Below are 21315 nucleotides of genomic sequence, written 5' to 3' on the forward strand. Positions count from 1 at the left end.
AAACAAATGATAAGAATGGCTGAAGATATTATAACTCTAATCAGTGGAAGTCAGCCTCCCCCTTCTTAAAGACCTAGGACTGAAGTTGTTTATGAATCTTCTGTCCAGGATTCTGATTTTTCTGATGATCTGGATTTGCCCTTATCTACTTATGAGGATTCTGATGCAGAGGACTCTATTCCCTCTGCTTCCCCTCCAGAGGATTTTTCTTTTAGTGAAACCTTACATACTCTAAGGAAGCATTTCCACTGGGAAAGCCAGGATTTTTCTGATTCAAAAAAGAGGCTTAGGGATTTCTTACTCCTGCCTCAACATAGGCCTTTAGCTATTCCTCCTGTACTAGACATTGTTGATGATGCCTTTTCGGAATCTAGTTTGGCCCCTGATTCTCTGCCTCCTGCTCCCAGAAAACCTGACAGATATTACAGGGTTCCTGATTCACACAAGTTCCTTTTTAAAAATCCTATTGTGGATCCAGAGACTATTTCACAGGGGCCAAAGGGCATTAAGGCTTCTACTGCTAAAAATCCTACCCCTTCTGATAGAGACTCCAGGGCGCTGGATAGATGGGATAAGAAGGTTTACACTTCTGCAACCTTGGTCATTAGGGCTTTAAACTGCCAGTTACATATGTTAAAGTATCAACAACATGTTATCGGATTGCTTAAGCAGAAAACGATGTTGATTCCTGACTGTGCAGAAAATAAAGAATTACAGGATTTAATGCATTCTGCTGAACAGGCTGGAAAACATCCTTTGCAATGTGGATTTGATTCTTTAGAGGCCTCTTGCAGGGCTGCGTTTACTGGTTCTGTGCTCAGAAGGCATGCTTGGCTTAAGGAGCAATCTTTACCTGATCATGTTAAAGCTAAATTGTTGGATGCGCCCTTAAATCAGGACTGCCTGTTTGGCAACAAGGCTGAGGAAGTTCTTAAAAAGATGGAAGATAAAGCTAAATCTATGCACACTGTTAAAGATTTCTTACAAGTTCAGCCTCCTAGATTTAGTAGGCACTGGCCCTCTAAGAATTGGTCCTTTCCAGCCTCTTCAAGGTCTTCTCAAGCCAAACCCAGACATAGCAGAAACCCGAGGTTTCAGTCCCAGGGGACACACAAGACTAAGCAGTGGGGGGTTTCCGCTCCCAAATCAGGGAGTAATAAGACTCCCCCTATGGAAAACAGTCTCAATGACTTGCTTCTAAAACTTCCAAGCACTTTCCAACTGAATGCTCCTTTAAACGGAAAAATGGTCTGCAGGCCAAAAACTTGGAACTCATTACCCAGAACAAATGGGTTTTAAATATAGTGTCCCAAGGATACAGATTTCACTTCCACACCTTACCAACACCAAGCAGGTGGCCAGATCTACCCCCAAACCAGTGGGCAGAGGCCCATAATCAAGTACTCTGTCTCTTAAGCATGGGGGCTATTCAGTTGGTACCAGAAAAGGAAAAGGGACAAGGTTTCTATTCGAGACTTTTCCTGGTACCCAGAAAAGGCAATACATGGCGTCCTATCCTGGACCTTTCTACTCTAAATACCTTTCTGGTGATTCCAAAATTCAAGATGCTGACTCTTCATCAGCTGCTTCCTATGCTAGGCAAAGATGCATGGTTGGCAATACTAGACTTAAAAGAAGCATACCTGCACATCCCTATCAGGGAGTCTTGCAGAAGATACCGACGCTTCAAAGCAGGCTACATGCACTATCAGTTCTCTGCATTGCCCTTTGGGCTTATCTACTGCGCCCAGGGTATTCACAAAGTGCCTAGCTCCAGTCATTGCATTCTGCAGTCAAAGAAATATTCAAATATACCCATGTCTGGATGATTGTCTAATTCAGGCAGAAAGCCAGGACGTAATTTTGAATCATATGGCCTTTGTTCAAAGGGTACCGACTTGTCTGGGGTACACCATAAATTAAAAGAAATCACACTTGGCACCCTGTCAACAAATTATATTCCTAGGAGCAAGCTTGAATACAACTTCCCAGATTGCTTTCCTCATGCCAGAGAAACTGATTCATTTGACAACCTACTTCAAACGAGTGGCCACAAAAACCCAGTTATCTGCAAGGCAAATACTACAAGCCTTAGGGTTCATGGCCTCCTGCATTCTCCTAATTCCATATGCAAGGCTGCATATGAGGAAACTGCAATGGTATCTCAAAAGCCTATGGTGTCATCATTCACAGGATTTAGAAGCAATGATTCCTATCATACCTTGCCTATGCTTAGAGTTCCTTTGGTGGGCAGAGGCCTGCCACCAAAACAGGGGACTGCCTTTCACACTACCCCCTGCCACCTAAACCTTAACAACAGATGCATCAGACTATGCATGGGAGGCCCACCTGGCAGGCAAATGCATTCAGGGCAAATGGAACCCAAGTCAAATGCACCTGCATATCAATCAAAAAGAAATGTTAGCTGTACAGACTGCTCTGACAGCCTTCAAGGACCACATTCTTCCAGAACAATGATAAAGATGGACAACGCCAGTGTTATGTGGTACATAAACAAGCAGGGGGATACACATTCTTACCCCCTCTGCAGACTAGCCATGGCATTGTGGAACACAGCCCTGAGCTATCAAGTACATTTACAAGCTCAATTCCTGCCAGGAAAACTAAATACACTGGCAGACGATTTAAGCAGAAACCTCATGGACCCACACGAGTGGAAACTGGAACCAAGGTTTTTCAACATGTTGACAAGCAAATTGGGGAGCCCGGATATAGACCTGTTTTCCTCCCCCCAAAACTATCAGTTGGAGAAATTCTGCACAAGGAGTCCACACAAACAAGCTTGGAAAGTGGATGCTCTACCCTTCAGCTGGAAAAATCTATCAGTTTATGCCTTTCCTCCTCTGCCTCTGCTCTCCAAATTACTACTAAAGATCAAACAAGACAAACCAAGGACGATTTTGATTGCACCAGACTGGCCATGCCAACACTGGTACCCCCTCTTGCACAGTGTGCCACTGTGGGCCCCATGGCACCTGCATCTGACTCCTACTCCATTGTCTCAGCAGGAGAACCAAATTCTGCACCCTCAACTTCAAACACTGAATCTAGCAGCCTGGCTAATTACATAATTTCTCCTTTACCATCCCTCAGTAAACCAGTGATGGATATCATTTTAGAGGCAAGGAGGCCTAGTACCAGAAAGACTTACGCTGAAAAATGGAAAAGATTCTGTGCCTGGAACCAATCTCAAGGGATGAGCACAGCAGTGCCCAGTTTACCTCAGATTTTACAATACTTAACTGAGATGCTTCATAAGGGCCTCTCTTTCCTCCATCAAAATTCACGCCTCAGCCATGTCAGCTCATTATAACACAGAACCAACCCTCTTCTCTCATCCACTGCTTAAGCAGTTCCTCAGAGGGGTCAAAAATCTATGACCACCCAGGGAGCTCCAACTCCAGCCTGGGACCTCAACTTTGTATTGGAAAAGCTCACCCTTCCTCCTTTCGAGCCAGCTGCCACTGTGGACTTAAAATTCCTTTCTTGGAAAACAGCTTTCCTTTTAGCAATCACTTCAGTAAGAAGGGTATCTGAATTACAGGCCCTCATGGCAGTGGAGCCTTTCATCATCTTTCATGCGGACAGGGTGTCCCTCAGGACCACTCCCTCCTTCATGCCCAAGGTGGTATCCAGTGTGGCCCTTAATTAGTCCATACATTTGCCAATCTTCTTTCCTAATCCACAGAACAAAGGGGAATGGATTCTGCACTCCTTAGATGTGCACAGGCAGCTTAGATTCTACTTGGACAGGACTAAACCTCAAAAGAAATCTGATCAACTGCTGGTGGCATTTGCTGCAGGGGCAGAGGGAAAGGCTATTTCAAAGCAAACTGTTTCCAAATGGATAGGCCATTGCATTCATTTCTGCTACAAACACCATGGAAAACCTATCCCACAGGGGATCAGACCCCACTTTACCAGGGTTGCATCTACCTCTACAGCCTTTCTCAGAGGCATCCCTACCAGGGACATCCTAGAAGCTGCTACCTGGAGTTCTGTACATACTTTCACCAAGCATTACCATCTGCCAATTTTCTCTAAATCCAGAGCTGGCTTTGCCACTGCAGTCTTGCAGGGCCTTTTAGCTGGTCCTAATTCTATTTAAATTCCTCCTACCATCCTTAGCTTTGGGAATCTACCCAAAAGTGATGACTGCAACAGTGAAACACGAAGAACATAGTACAGTTGTGTACACTTACCATAAATGTAGATGTTCGAGTGTATTCACTGTTGCAGTCCTGGTTACCCTCCCTCCAGCCCCCTCTTCTTTTTTTTTTTTTTTTTGGATATATCTCTACTTTTCTTTGCTATGTTCAAAAGCTTTTTGGTGTATTTGCTTTTTTGTTGGAGGTACAACCTTGTATATTTATAGATTTAATTGTTTCCCATTAAGGGAGCACCTGACATCTGGGGCAAGGAAAACTGAAGTAATGGCGTCGGCTGCATGTTTTATACCCCTGATGACCTGACGTCGTGGAAGAAGGGACAGCAACCGACGTAGGACCCAAGACTTTGTTAATCAGGCAGACTGAGGGCTACTGCAAGCAGATAACCCAAAAGTGATGACTGCAACAGTGAATACACTCGATAATCTACATTTATGGTAAGTGTACACAACTGTACTTTATTGAGGCACTGGTGTAATGAAGTAGAGAGCTAAGGTATCATTTTCTTCAAGGAATCTTAATTCAGTAATAAACTTCAGTGAAGTGCTTCTCTGTCTCACGTCAGCAGCTCCGGTGATGATGGCTACTCTAACTGCTGATAATCTGTTCTGGTATAGATGCTGATTGTTTGATTGATTGTGATTTAACCTAACCCTAAATGATATTTTAAAGAACATTGTTCTATAAATATCCTTATTTTTTGTTGAGAATTCTTAAACTGTGTCTTTACGTAGGCCAGCAACTGAAGTCTTCTCTGGAATAATACATATAACTTGAAAATAATTTTGAGATGTAGTAAAACCTAAACAGGATTTGAGGATTTTGTGTTATCTTTCAGGTCTTAAAATGGCCTTCAAAAAAAAAAACAAAAAATGATTGCAGCTTTCACACCCTGAGCAAACTGCATGTCTTTGAAGTGTATTTATGAAAACATCAGCACTCTCACAATGCCCATGGTAAGAGCTAAAACATCCAGGCACAAGAAAAGCAACTTGAATGGGGTTCATATTTAATAACCTCAAGGACCCCAGATGTACAGCTCTTGAAAATGGTATTAATAAATCCAAACCATATGTATATGCTGCTGTAAAAACATTTATTCTTCATTCAAAAAATAAAAGAAAATTAAAAAGAAACAAAGCCTAATGCAGACACGTGTATCCTTATGGCTTGAAAATAGCAAATGTCTCTTTCAGGTCACCTGAAATCTTAAACCTGTCAATCTTTTAGTGTACGGAAAGTTGAAAGAAGCATTCAATGACCAGCATAAGCAACTGCTGAGAAACTGACTTTGCAGAGCAACGCCCTAATTAGTTGCAAATGTAACCTGTACCCTCAACCTCCTAACCTTGAGGAAATACAAACATACAGCTTAAAAATATATTCTGCATTTTAAAAGTGCTGATGTTTTGCAGGACAAAAATATCACGAAGCAGAAAAGTGTGCCAGGAAATTTGAGACATTCTGGGCTAACATCCAGCAACAAGCAACATGCAGAGAGATTGAATAATCTTTGTTAGTGTTAACACATGAAGTCAGTAATGCATAAGAATAAATTTTACTGCAGTGTTATTAAGTGAGGAGACTCTATATGAAATGCATCTAGAAGAAATTAAATATAATGCATAATTCAAACACGTTTTGCTTTCCTTCACTTAAATTGTGAAGGCACATGTAGGCAGCATGCAATATATCAGTGTTAAGATTGTGCTTCATATCAGCTTTACCTTGTAGACCTAAGTATGAATCTATCCTTTTTCAGTTATATACTGTATGATTCAGAGCAAGTGACAGTTAAAGCCATGCTGTCAACTCACCTCAGTAGAAAGGTGGTTTCTACTAGTGGGCTCACCTAGGTAGTAACTGAATAAAATAAACAACCAACCAAGAAATTGAATTAACTCCAAAGTAAGTATACAGACTACTGAAACAAAACAAAAATGGCACCACTGAGATATAAGGAAAGTGTAGTTTATAATGTTCAGTAGTTTCATCTTCCAGAATGAAATAAATGTGTTTAGAACAATCTCCTGACCCACCTCCCCAACCATTCGGTTATCACTTCTTCTGTTTTGGATACGTTTCAGTACCTACTTTCCATCAGTCTTTAGAAAACCTTTAAGACAGGCATGGTCTGAATACTTACTGTCATATCTCACGATATCACAGGCTGCATATTAACTGCAGTCATCCTGTATTGTTGCCAGAAACATTTTTCAAAGACAGAGATATTGACAGAGCTGTTATGCATCTAAAATAACGCAAGAATTTCTACATTAAAGCCGCCTGAGGTCAAATTTTAAAAAGTATACTGTGGCATGTATGATTTAGTCTATAGAATTATTTCTAGTGCACTTTTCAGTGATCAAGTACAGTTATGTAGGTAATTTGCATTAATCTATCACAACTCTTTTGGCAGTGAAAATATGCCTTGACCTTTGTCTGGATTGCAGACTGCTTAAAAATTGCAATTATCCAGTTGTGTTGCCAAGATAGGTGTGTGCGTGTGTGCGTGTGTGCGTGTGTGCGTGTGTGTGTGTGTGTGTGTGTGTGTGTGTGTGTGTGTGTGTGTGTGTGTGTGTGTCTGTGTGTCTGAATCCCTGCAATATCTCTGAACGGAAGGGATAAATTACAAATTTGTATCACTAAATACACAGATGATTATATTGAAGTTTAATATCTGCAACATGCAACCATTTTAAGTTAGCCTGTACTAATCTTATAACTGTTCTTATTTTTCCAGCTATTTAGACAATTAAGGAATGAATCACATCCTATGCAACTACATGATAAATGTTTTTTGTTTTCAGGGAGAAACCACAGGACTTGCAAAGTCGTATTATCCTTCTCTCTACCTAAGTCAGCTGCATACCTCTCAACTGTCCAGATTCTCGTAGAATGTCCAGATTTTTGCCTCATATTTTTGGACTGTTCCTCAGAAAATTTTTGGTTTTCTGGATATTTTTGGCAAATCAGTGAGGACTAAATTCAGTATATAATGACAGGCATTTGAGTTTCAGACTTCACATCCTTCAGAAAATGCATAGTAACTGAGATGCCCCAGCACTGGCCCAGTAATCAAGGAGCCTCAATCTTCACCATTGGCAACAATGGGGGACATACACACTAGGAGGATGACAAGTACAAACACAGTAAAGTGCAATTTCCCTTAAGAGCACACAGAAATCACTGTCAGTCTGGGGCTTGTTTCTCCCTCTTTCTCCAGATCCCCAATAAGACTCCCCACTGGCACAGCTATAGGGTTGAGTTCTTAGCTGAGTGGCCAAACCAAGACCTCCAGCACCCTCTCTGTCTAACAAGTGCTTCGTGTCCCTGCCCAAGTAGTTGCCACATACACACTTTGAGGTTTGATTTATACACACATACACACACACACACACACACACACACACACACACACACACACACACACCTGGGAAAGGCTGGCACAGAGTTACTAGCTAGGCTCCCTTCTGCCCAGACAATAAGGTAGTTTTCATGGTGACCAGCAACTACTTATCAGCTACTTTAAGGCCCTTACCAAAGGGTGTCCAATCTTACTGTGTAATGTTACTATTGATACAAATAGTAGTTTGACCAAGAGCAACGCTAATAGGAGTGGCCTGTTCAGTGTCACCAAATAGATATGCAAGTACTCTAAGAGCTTAAATATCTATAGACAGACCAGCCACAATTGAAAGGTTTAAATATATTTAATAATAAAGAACAAGAGAACACTAAATATGTATGCACAGTGATATCAGAGTTCAAAATCACAGGAAATATTTAAAATAACTTTGCAGGACAGTCTCAAATAAATACAGAAAACATCTAAGCTATACTTCACTATACTCCTAACGGAATCTAAGAGCAATTACTGTACACTAGTTAACTTACTTACAGCAAGGCAAGTGAAGATGTGGTGAGTGGATGTTTCCAGCTGATGCTGCCATATCAAAGACAAAATACATAATGTCCAGTCTCTCTCTCTCTCTCTCTCTCAGAGAGTTCTTAAATTAATATCAAATATTACTGCTGGGGTAGCTGGCAGCATGACATCATTTTGTGTCACCTGGCCTTAGTTCCCAAGCTAACCCCCCCCCCCCCATTGTTAGAAACTACCAGTATTTAACATCTCCCTGTGAAAACACACAAACAAGGACCCTTCTAAAATTTTTGCAGCCGCTGGAAGACATAAAACAATAAACACTTACAACTCAATGCAGAAGGCTCCCTAATTTTAGACATCCTGTCTCCTTGCTGCATTGAAACTACCTTTTATGGCTCAGTTATAAAACAATTTATTTGCAACTATTTTCTTGAAGTTTTGTGAGTTAATCCTCTATGTTCTAGTTTCCACTTTTAAAACATATACATTTATACAGGTACAATAGTTTATATACATTTCTGTTCTTTTCCAGTAGGGTTCATTTTGGATACATATACAAGCTCAGTACTGTACAAAACTCTTTTCACACACACTTCAATACCAGCAGCTTGATATACACATAACATACAGTTATAATACATTTGGAACACAAGCATATGAATCATGTTGATATTCACAAATGACACATAGCCATTTAGAAAATTCTAGGCAGCATGTTCTGGCAGTATCTCCCTCTGTCGCATTTCTATACAAATCATATTAATATTCACAAATGACATAGAATTATTTACAAAATTCCAGATAGTTAGGGTAACAATATTTCCTTTTGTGACACCCCCCCCCGAAAACACAAGCTAGTTTTTCAAGTGACCCTTGAGAAACGTTGCTTGAGATGGTGAGCCTATCTGGGAATACACTACCCCATACACTGTCTTGAGAGCCCATCTGCATTGGCATTACTAACCCCACTGCGGTGCTGCACTGTCATATCATATGCCTGCAACCCTAGGCTCCACCATAGTAACTTGGGATTTTGCTGGCTGGCTTGATGTAGCCATGCTAAGGGATTGTGGTCTGTAACTACAGTGAATTTCCTTCCATACAAATAAGGCTGAAGTGCCTGCAGTGCCCACACCATGGCTAGACATTCCTTTTCTACAGCTGCATAGCAATCCTCCCTCAGGTGGAGCCTACAGCTGAGATATACCACTGGGTGCTCTTCTCCCTCTGAGGAAAACTGTCCTCCCAAAGTTCCTTTAAGCTTCTGGAATGCCTTCTCACATGCTGGGGTCCACACTACCTTATCTGGTCTGTTTTTCCTTGTCAGGTCTGTGAGGGGAGCAGCTATGGTACTATAACTGGGGACAAACTTTATGTAGTGCCCTGCTGTCCCTAAGAATGCCCTCACCTGCTTTTTAGTAACAGGGGCAGGCCATACCTGAATGGCATCCACTTTGGCAGGTTCTGGTCTGATCTTCCCACTTCCCACTCTATGTCCCAGGCAGGAGACCTCTGCCATACCCACCTGACACTTACTGAGCTTAATGGTCAACCTTGCCCTCTATAGTCTGCCCAGCACCTCACTGACATGCTGAAGATGCTCTTACCAGGAATGGCTGTAGATGGCAATATCATCCAGGTAAGCAGGGGCAAAATCTCCTGTTCCTGCTAGGAAATGGTCTACCAGCCTCTGGAAAGTCACTGGGGTATTTTTTTATCCCAAAGGGCATCTTCATGAACTCATACAAGCCGAAAGGAGTCACAAAGGCTGACCTCTCTCTAGTGTTGGGAGTCAAAGGCACCTGCCAGTAACCCTTGGTAAGATCGATAGTGCTAAGATACTAAGCCCCACCCAGCTGCTCTAGGGCCTCGTCTGTCCTAGGCATGGGGAAAGCATCTGACTATGTGCAATTATTTAATTTCCTGTAGTCTGCACAGAGCCTGGTGCTGTCATCCTTCTTTGGTACCAGCACCACTGGGGAGCCCTGAGAATGCCGGACTCTTGAATTACCCCTAGTTCCAACATTTCCTGTATCTCCTCCCTCAGAGTCTGTTTGACTGTCTCAGGCACCCTATAAGGGGCCTACTTAATAGGTCTTTGCGGTCTTGTATCCACATGGTACTGCACCAGGTGGGTGCACCCTGGTTTCCCAGTGAACATGTCCCCAAACTCCTATAACACTGCTAGGATTTTTCAAACCTGGGTAGGGGTTAGCTGCTGCGACATTGCTATTCCTTCCACTGAGGTGTCAGTCTGAACCTTACTGAGGAGATCTGGTGACTCCTCCTGCCATCCACTGCAAATACTCAGCACAAGGGCCTCCCTATCATGGTAAGGCTTCACCATGTAAACATGGTACAACTTGTGCCCCTGCCTCCTACCTAGCAGTTCTACCATGTAGTTAACATCACTGACCTTCCTTACCACTTTGAAGGGTCCCTCCCAAGCTCCCTGCAGCTTGTTGTGTCTGACAGGAATAAGAACCATAACCTGCTGCCCTACACTGTATTCTCTAGCTTGAGCATTCCTGTCATACCAGACCTTTTTCTACTGTTGGGCTTCTGCCAGGTTCTCCTAGGCCAAGCCCATGAGTTCCCTGAGCCTTGTCCTGAGGTTTAGGGCATACGCCACAACAGACTCCTTGTGGGATTTACACTCACCCTCCCACTCATCATGAATGAAATCTAGAGGTCCCCTCACCCTATGCCCATACAGCAGCTCAAAGGGTGAAAAACCTGTGGGTTCCTGGGGCACCTCTCTATAAGCAAGCAATAGATGGGGAAAATAGTTGTCCCAGTCCCTCTTATACTTGTCTGCAAATGCCTGTAGCATGGTCTTTAGTGCAGAGTTTAACATCTCAACCAGACCATTAGTCTGGGGCTGGTAGGCGGTGGTCTTTAGGTGCTTCGCCCCACAGTACTTCCACAGACAAGCCAGCAGGTCTGACATGAAATTCGCACATCTGTCAGTCATTATTTCTTTTGGGAAACCTACCCTGCTGAAAATATCTAACAAAGCATTTGCCACCTTTTCTGCCTCAATGGAGGACAGGGCCACTGCTTCAGGGTATCTAGTAGCATAATCTACTACCACTAGGATATACATTTTCCCTGTGAAACCTGGGGTACTCAGAGGCCCCACAATAGCCATAGCTACCCTCTGAAATGGTTCCTCAATCACAGGCAAAAGCATCAAAGGAGCTTTGACCTTGTCTCCTGCCTTGCCTAGTTTTTGGCACACTCACAAGTCCTGCAGTACCCTGTTACATCCCTGGAAATCCCAGGCCAATAAAAGTTCTGCATAATACGTATCTTGGTACAGTTTATGCCGATATGACCTGCATAAGGAATATCATGAGTTGTGGCTAGAAATGCCAAATGGTAGGCTCTGGGCACTACCAACTGCTGTACTCTGTCACCCTCTAGCCCACCCTCAGGGGTCCACTCTCTATACAGTAGCCCTTTGTCCCAGTTTACAGATTCCCCTTTTCCTTGACAATCAGGTGCCTCACTAGCTACCTCCCTCAGGCCTTGTAATGTATGTAGGGTCTGAGAGCTGAACCTGTCTCAATTCTCTCTTTGTAACCCTTTCCAGCTCCCCTTCCACAGGAAGTCTGGTATTCTCTGACAGCAGTGCCTCACTGTTAGCCTGGGTACTACTACTCACCTCTCCCCTTACAGTCACTCTGTCCAAGGGAACATCAGTACCCACAAGCAGCTGTGGTTCACCTTCAGTCTCACTGCTACAGGGTAGCTCCCTCCCTGAAGTAACCACCTCACCAGTCCTGGCTGCAAATGTGCAGTCTGTCTGGGTCTCCCCAGGCTACCAGATCCACATGCTTGTCTCCAAACCTGACTGTGTGTAACTGCATGCACACAAGGTAATGCATTATCAAAGTCATTCCCTATCAGGACATCTGCAGGGATATCCTCAAACACACCTATTTGCTTGCTTCCTTTTCGACCCAACCAATCAAGGTGAACCCTAGCCAAAGGTATTTGGAATGGGGTCCCTCCTAAAGCTCTGACTTGAGTAGACTGCACAAGTACGTAGTGCTCCTCTTTAACCATTGCAGGCTTCACAATGGTTAGGTCAGAGGCTGTGTCTCTCTTAGCAGTGGTCTCCTTCCCATTTACTGAGATAGGATATTAGCTCTTATGGTAGTTTGGTACCCTTGTCTTGAGACAATTCACTGCTGGCATTCTGTCATTCCCACTTACTGGCTTTCTCACCTTTTGTTCCTCACCTTGCCTCTGTGGACATCTATATGCTACATGGCCATACTGGTTGCATTTAAAACATTTAACCCTTGGTCCTGGACGTGTACCTGGACTAGTGACTTTCCCTGCTACTGGTGGACTCTGTTGGGGTGGTTTATGCTGCCCACCATGGGTTCCCTTAGACCCATGAGCAGCACTGGGTATCCCTTTCCTGTGCAGTGATGCCCTGCTTGCTAGGTATAGGTCTCCCTTTTTCCCCAATTCATCTGCTGTGCTACCTTCTCTATCCACTAACCAGACTCTCATGTCCTCAGGCAAAGTGCTAAGGGCTTGTTCCCTCACCAAACGGTCTGTTAGCCCTTCAAAAGTGGTGACCTGACATCCACCCACCTATGAAAATAACTGCTTAGTTCAGCAATATATTCACAAAAACTTTCACTTGCCTTGCGTCTATGCTCAAGAATTTTGTTTCTATAAGCTTCAGGTGTTAACTTAAAACACTCTAAAAGACAATTTTTAACAGTACTATAATTTAAGCAATCTGTATCAGACAATTTAGAAATAGTAGTTACAGCTTTACTATATCCCACGGTGGTGGTGCTGCGGTAGCGTTGTCGCCTCACAGTAAGACGCTGTCCGGTTCGATTCTCAGCTAGAGCGTCTTCTGCGTGGAGACATGCGTGAATGGGCGTACCTTGTTGAAGGTTGTGCATCAGGCCTGGCAAGCCAGTATGTAAAAGTCAACTGCCAATCATTAGCGGACCGGAGTTCCGCTGTGGCGACCCCTAACCGGGAAAAGCCGAAGGACACAGACAGACAGTTACAGCTTTACTATGGAGTAATTGGGTCAGGAACCATACCCAGAGCCCTTGGTCAACATTATACTGTTACATACCCTTTCAAATGTATGAATAAAACTGTCAAAATTATCCCCCAATTTACTGACCTTTGTGGCTTCTGGGGTTCGATTACTCCCTTACTCCTTTGCCTCCATGGCCCTGGTGAAAAGTCAGCATCTTCTTCTCATGTTGTCTCTGCCTCTAATTCTCCTCAGCTTTCAGACATCACATTTTCTCTGTTGATTCTAGTTCTAACCATTTTCCTCCAGTTCAAGACTCTTTAACTCCAGATGGATTTTAACGTCCTCTGTGGAAAGGTTGAACTGTCCATTTTCAGGGAGTTGTACATCTCCAAGGCCAGTCTGACTGTCATCCTGGTTGTTGCTCTGTGATGTCACTGTGTCCAAGGCTGCAGTCATTTCTGATTTAGTCAACTTGGCATGCACCAGTCCTTTAGCCTGGCACATCTCAGCCAACTGGCTCCTTGACAGCTTGCCATACTCCTCTGCTGACATCCTTGCCTGCTCTCCCTAACTAAGCTAACAAAAAAATAACTTAAATAAAACACTTGTGATATGAAACTCTGAATTTTCACTGTGTGGCTGACTGAGAGTACAAACACCTTCAGTGACCACTGTTTACAGGCTACAGGAATTCAATATCCACACCACTGAATCCTAATATGTGGATATCCCACTACTACAAGCCAATTAAGAAGTGAATTGGATATCCCACCACTTCCCACCAATTAATATGTGATGTGGCTATCCCACCATTGCCCACCAATTAATATGTGATGCCACAGCACTGGCCCAATAATCAAAGAGCCTCAATCCTCACCACTGGCAACAATTGGAGATATACACACTGGGAGGATGACAAGTACACACACAGTAAAGTGCAATTTCCCTTAAGAGTACACAGAGACCATAGTCGGTCTGGGGCTGGTTTCTCCCTCTTTCTCCATATCCCCAATAAGACTCCCGACTGGCATAGCCATAGGGTTGAGTTCTCAGCTGAGTGGCCAAACCAAGAAATCCAGCATCCTCTCTGTCCAACCAGTACTTCGTGCCCCTACCAAAGTAACTGACACACACACATACACATGGGAAAGGCTGGCACAGGTTTACTAGCTATGCCCCCTTCTGCCCAGACTATAAGCTAGTTTTCACCACCACCACCCACTACTTATCAGCTGCTTTAAGGCCCTTAGCAAAGGGTGTCCAATCTTACTGTGTAATATTACTATCAATACACATGGTAGTTTGACTAAGAGCAAGGCTATTAGGAGTGGCTTGTAAAGTGTCATCAAATAGATATGTAAGTACTCTTAGAGCTTAAATATCTCTAAACAGACCAGCCACAATTGAAAGGTTTAAATATATTTAATAATAAATAATAAAAGAACAAGACAATACTAAATATGTATGCACATTGATATCAGGGTTCAAAATCACAGGAAATATTTAAAACAACATTGCAGGACAGTCTCAAATAAATACCGAAAACATCTAAGCTATACTTCACTATATTCCTAACTGAATCTAACAGAAATGACTATACTCTAGTTAACTTACAGCAAGGCAAATGCAGATGTGGTGAGTGGATGTTTCCAGCTGATGCTGCCAGATCAAAGACAAAATACAAAATGCCTAGTCGCTCTCTCAGAGACTTCTTAAATTAATATCAAATATTACTGCTGGAGTAGTTGGCAGCATGACATCACTTTGCGTCATCTGACCTTATTTCCCAAGTTAAACCCCATTGTTAGAATCTACCAGCATTTAGCATCTCCCTGTGAAAACACATAAACAAGGACCCTTCTTAAATCTTTGCAGCTTACAAAATTCCAGACAGCTGTGCTGGCAGTATCTCCCAATGTCAAATTTCTATACAAATCATATTAATATTTACAAATTACATAGAATTATTTACAACATTCCAGGTAGCTAGGCTGACAATATATCCTTTTGTGACAGTAACAAACGAGCTCTTATTCTAGCAAATTAAGTTTGTAAGCACAATATTTTAAATTTGTCCTAATTTTTGGGGCTTTGTCCCCCCATTATATTTGGCTTAGTCCAGATTTTTTGTGCCAACAGGTTGAGACTTATTTTTACTCAGCTAAAGTTTGGAAGGAAGTTCCTGTTTTACTGCAAGTGGTAGGCTTTCTGGACAAGTGCCAGAGAATGTTTTAAGTCCCTCTTCTATTACGGCTGTAGGTTTAAATTTTTACAGCTGAGATGTAAACATTTCATCTGAGTAGAGCAAGTAGAAAAGCAAAATTAATTAACCAATTAATTAAAAACTAATATAGACAAGCATGCAAACAAAACTGCTGTATATATGTCAAAAACAGCAAGAAATCATGATGGGATATATGTGCTCCCTCATTTTTTGGGAAACATTGCTGAGAACATACTATACTCCTATCTGCAAGTACCTATGTGCATAGAAAAGATTTTGCTTTCTCAGGTAAAGTAAATAGTAGATTTCAATCCCCACTCAAAACACAATCGTTGCACTTGTGTCAGTTGTAGACATGGTCCTTAACCGTACCCGTTCATCTTACGAAAATGCAATTCTAAGCATACGTTGCTAATTTCAGTACACTTATTTGAAACATAAACATTTATTAATATAGTTTTGTTTGAAGGCCTTGATATTCTTTGACATCCTGTGATACAGAGTACACTTTGAGATTCAGTTACTCACAAGCATAGTCTGCATGTAGTGTTTCACATGGCTCTTCCTGCTTGGACAGTTGCTGCTGTTAGTAAATGGAATGGATGCATCCACCCCTAACTCCTTATACGCCTACGTTCTGTCGTCACCTCCCAGTAGGTCTGAATGAACCTAAATGTTGTCATTCCCTTTCTCTTCATTTATGTAGGAATACAAAGTTGTTGTTTTTTTTTTTTAAATAATATACATTCTTAGTAAGCAATTTTCTTAAATGTTTGGGTTGTAAAGTACCATTTTTTTATTTTAAAAAGAACAGTACTTCATTTTTTAGTCTGAACTAATGTTTTGGCCAGGTTAAGGATGGTTAGCATACCTTTTACATATCAGATGTATACTGCACCTGACAGCAGTGAGCAGGGGGTGCTGTTGACAGCGTATTGTAAAGCACTGAAAATTGTCAGATGTCACAGAGGGCTAATGGGCCTATATTTACTTACTTTGAGTTGGCCAGGATTCAATGGCTGAAATCATGAAATCAGTAAATATAAAGGCCACTACTACTACATTGAAGGTTTCCAATTATAAGAAGTTAAGCTGAAATGAGCATTGTGATAGAACTAATGGGCGTCCCTCCGGTCGTACCATTGCACAATTAATGGAGTAGATCAGTTATTCTGCAGGGTATTCAATATGCTGATGAGAAAAGCTACTGGGAACTTCCTAAATGAATATTCCAACAGGGATGGCAAGAGAACTAACAGGACTGGGAAACAGCTTCTATTGAAAAACGTAGTTATTAGACTAGTAGACGTAGGGGAAGAAGGGGAGAGATGGGTACTACGTTAGTCTAATATCACCACAGAGCTACACATGGATCACATATTCAGGAACACAGAAGGATAAATGACACTACTGAGAGAAGGACTGGAGTAGTAAGTGAGAAATCTGAAGAAGCGGACTGTAGTTTGAGGCTAACACATACAGCAACATTTTCATAAGGCTGGCTATTCATGAAATGAGTGAAGGTCAAAGTGGTTCACATGAATCAACTCAGCAAATTATTGAACAACTGCTGCAGAAATTTTTATTTTGTAGATTTGTTAGCCAAATAGGGACAATTGGACTATTTTCCTGTACCCCCATGGTCAATTTGGTCACATTCTTTTGCAAACATTGCCTGTCTGTAAAACATGCAATCAATTTACCAATTTTCAAGTCGTTTGCATACTGAGTGTACAGCACTTCGGTTGAAGAAGATACATGTGAAAGATACAAACTTAACAAGTATGGGCCTACTGGACACCCTGACTGTAACCTCAAATTTCACCTGTCCACTTCCTGTGTAATACTTGCCATGTCCTGCTTGTAAGCCATGCAGCTGTCTATTACCAGGAATACATCAATATCTAGTTCTTCTAATTTATTGATCAGTATTTTGTGCATGACCCTATCAGATGCTGAAGTTAAATCTATATAAATTACATCACAGCACAGTTTTCATTCATAGCTGTTACTATATTGTTATAGAACATCATGTTACAGGTGGTAATAGATCTATTTTCAACATATGTATGCTGTTATATGGTTTCAAGTCCCAGCCTTTCCAATTCTGACAATAATTTATCCAATATAATCTTACCCATTATTTTTCCACAACTTAAAAGTAAACTGATGGGTCTGTATGACTCTGGGTTTGTCCTACCTCCATTTTCCTTAAGGACAGACTTAATAAGTACATCTCCAGTCTTGAGGAAGCTCCCCATATTTATAAGACCTAGTAAATAATAGATATAATGGTACTGTAAGTTCTTACTGAAGTGTTCTCAGGTCATTGTTACTAATTCCGTCTCCTCCCTGAGCTTTGTTTGGATCCAGTGTGCGCAGTTCTTTTTCAATACAATCTAATTTGATTTTAGTATTTGAGGTTATCTGGATGTCATTAGAACAATTTATCATCCTTTTTGTGGAGCCAAACTGTTTTGCATAAGATTTTGAAATATATCCAGAATCTGTTGTGTCTAAGAATAAATTTTAGAATCTAAACACAGTTTATAAATTTGTATGTCTTTACTCCTTCCACATTATGTATCTATAAAGGCTCCCTATTATGCTGTTGCAGATGCGGGTTGTCAAATGCATCTTTGTCGAACTGAAAAGTGGGAAAAGGCTAACTAGCGAAGCAGCTTTTCAGCGAATTCTTTCCCAGAGAAAGAATTCATTTGGCTGCTTTTGCTACTTTGCCTTTTTGGCACTGTAGCGCGATCTCAGAGTTGGTATATTTAAGTCGGGGGGTGTGAGGGGCACAGCCCCCCACATTGGGGGCTGTGGGGGGGTGAAGCCCCTCACATTATGTAATGTTTTACAGTTTTTTTTTGGTTTTGTTTTGTTTTTGTTTCAGAACAGCAATTTGTTGTCCCTTGGAAAAAAATCGCTGTTCTGAGGTTTTGACGTTGTAAGCTTTCACTTATATAGGGTTGATTATGTGTCATTCGCTCTTCTGAGCGTGCAGTATCATAATATAGACCCTCTATAAAAAGGTTTCCTATTATGTTCAATATCTTTATATATATTTTATTCAAATTTTCTTATTTTTGTCTCACACTATGTTTCATTTGTCTGTTCAACTTGTTTATTTCAGTGTTCAAAGTCATAGTTTGACCTCTTTTCCATTTCTTATATTTTTTGTCTTTCAACCTAATCAGATATCTTGTTCTTATGAAAATATATCATCTTGATATTTTGTGTTGTGTGCCTAGATCCTAATGTTAAACATTTTGTTTTATTTTTTCATTTAAACAATTTCTCATTCAACACTTTCCAAATTCCTTCTGCAGTTTTTCCACTGAACACATCACTCCAACTAATTTTACATAGTGACTGTTTTGCTTCCATATAATCTGTTATTCATTTTCTCTGCATTGGTTTAGAATTCAGTTTGACAGAATTATCTGGCAACAAATTAACCTTTATAACCCCCATGATCACTGCACATCAAAAGTGGTAACATTTGACATGAAGTAACAATGCTTTGTTTAGGAACAGAAACAATGTCTAATATGTTCCGTTCCCTGGTAGTCTTTTTTTTTTTTTTTTTTTTTATACAGTTTGAAGCAATTGTTGTTTCTGAACTTCATAAATAATTTTCATACTGATGTTGCTGAATCAAATGAATGTAGATTTACTTTGAGTTACAGTAAGTGGTTGTCTGTGGTAATGCCAAACCTTGGAATACACAGAATGTTTTGGCATTAGGAGTGGGAGTGTGTGCATAAATGTTTATGGGTTAAGGTTCATAGGTTCATAGGTAGGTACTAGGCTATTGGCCCTAGGGCCTATATAAACCAAGCCAAAGGTACCCCAGCTTTCGCCACCCAAGAAAATTATTTTCCTGTGCCACTGTCGAGCAGAGCCACAGAAGTGATCCCCGGGGTGAATTTCCTATCTCCCATCCAATCATCAAGATTTTTCTTGAAGAGTTCTAATGAGGAGCTTTGTTTGATATAGATAGATAGTTTGTTCCAGAGTATGGGAGGTCTCTGGGACAGGAATCTATCCCTCCAGCATGCTCTGTTTATTGTGGTGACAAGGTTTATGTCCCTAGAACGTGTAGCTCATAGGGATTTCTTTAAGTGGAGCATGTCTAAAAGCTCTGGGTTTGACATAGCTTTGTGTGTTAGGCAGAGATCGCCTCCAAGTAGGCGATATGCGACGGAGTAAAGCTGCAGTTTTTTGAGATGGTCTGCGTAGAGCATCTGTTTGAGGCCGGTAATCCTCTTTGTGAGGTATTTCTGTGGCCTTTCCAGTTGTTGTAGATGTCTTATGAGGTACATACCAAAAGGGGCATTGTACTCTATAATGGGTCTAATAAGTGATGAGTAGAAAGGAACAATAACCTCTTTTTTCCTGGATGAGAAACCTTTTGTGATGAGGTGTGCCACGTAGAAGGATTTCCTGACTACTGTGGCAATGTGATTATCAAACAAGAGACTACTGTCCACCTGTGTCCCAAGGTCTCTTATCACACTTTCGGTGTTAAGTAGACTACCGCCTATGTGGTAGTTCATGTGTACAGAGTTTTTACCAAAAGGGATGACAATGCACTTTTTGGCATTGAGCTTGAGGCAATGGCTTTGACACCAGGCATCTGTCTCAGCGAGGCCCTTTTGTAGGATGTCCACATCTTTTGGAGTTTTGATTATGGCTCCTAGTTTGCAGTTATCTGTGAACTTCATTAGCCAAAGACCTTCTGTGTTGGCCTGTACTTCAGAGAAGTAGATATCAAACAGGAGTGGACCCAGGACTGAACCCTGTGGTACTCCACTTGTCACTGGTCTGAAGTTGGATTTGGAGTCTGCTGCTTTCACAGTGTGGGTTATGTCAGTGAGCCAGTTGGCAACCCGTCTTGTGACATAGGGATTTATACCTAGTTTAGTGACTTTATCTATAATTCCAGAGTGGGGAATGGTGTCGAAAGCCTTGGCAAGATCTAGATAGGCTGTGTGAACCACCTTACCCTTATCTATGGCTTTGGTGACTGCTTCAAAGAAGTCTATCAGGTTTAGGAGACATGTTCTGCCTTTTACACACCCGAACTGGGTGGGGTCCTGAGTTTGGAGATTACCAATGTCATTGTTTATAAGTTCTATGATGATACGTTCCATAGCCTGGCAGACCAGGCTCGTTAGGCTAATGGGGTGGTAGTTTCCAGGGTCTGTGGTGGCTCCACCTTTGTGGACTGGGATAACTGTCACTGTACGCCATTCAGTGGGCACATATCCTGAGGCAAGGCTATGACTGAACATGGTACTTAGGTGGGGTGCCAGTTCGTTCTGTAGTTCATGTAGAACACAGCCTGGGATGTTGTCAGGTCCCATGGATGCTGTGTTCTTGACTTTGGATAGTGTGTTTTTTACCTGTGCAGCCATGATTACAGGAACTTTGCATTCTTCTGGTATAGAGATGGGCCAGGATGACAGGGGGGTAAAGTTAGCACTGAACCTATCTGCCAGGATGTTGACAATATCAGTTGGTTTTGTATATTTAGTGCCATTGTGCTGTAACTCAGAGCATATCTGAGTGTTGCCATTGAGATTCTTGACATAGCTATAGAATGCTTTGTGGTTGTCTTTAGAGTCAGTGGCGATTTTGCTTTCATAACTAGCTTTGGAGGATTTTATGAGGGATCTCAGCTTCTTACTGAGGCTAACCAGGGAGTTTCTCCAATCATGGGATTTTACTCCTTTTTGCAACAGTTTCTTTCTTCTGTTGTAGAGTTTGTTTATGGCAGGGGACTACCAGATTGGCTTCCTTTTTTTGGAAGATAGCATCTTGGTTCTGTTAGGGATTGCACAATCCATGCACTCGTGTAAGTGCTTATAAAGTGCATTTGTGTAGGATTCAGCAGTCATACCTCTATTGTCCGTCAGCATGGGTGTCGTGAAGTTTGACACTTCTGTCTTAAGAAGTGTGAAGTTGGCTTTGGAGAAAATTT

Source organism: Protopterus annectens, chromosome 3.part0, assembly GCF_019279795.1.
Source record: "Protopterus annectens isolate FY-2018-M chromosome 3.part0, PAN1.0, whole genome shotgun sequence".
Classification (NCBI taxonomy): domain Eukaryota; kingdom Metazoa; phylum Chordata; order Ceratodontiformes; family Protopteridae; genus Protopterus; species Protopterus annectens.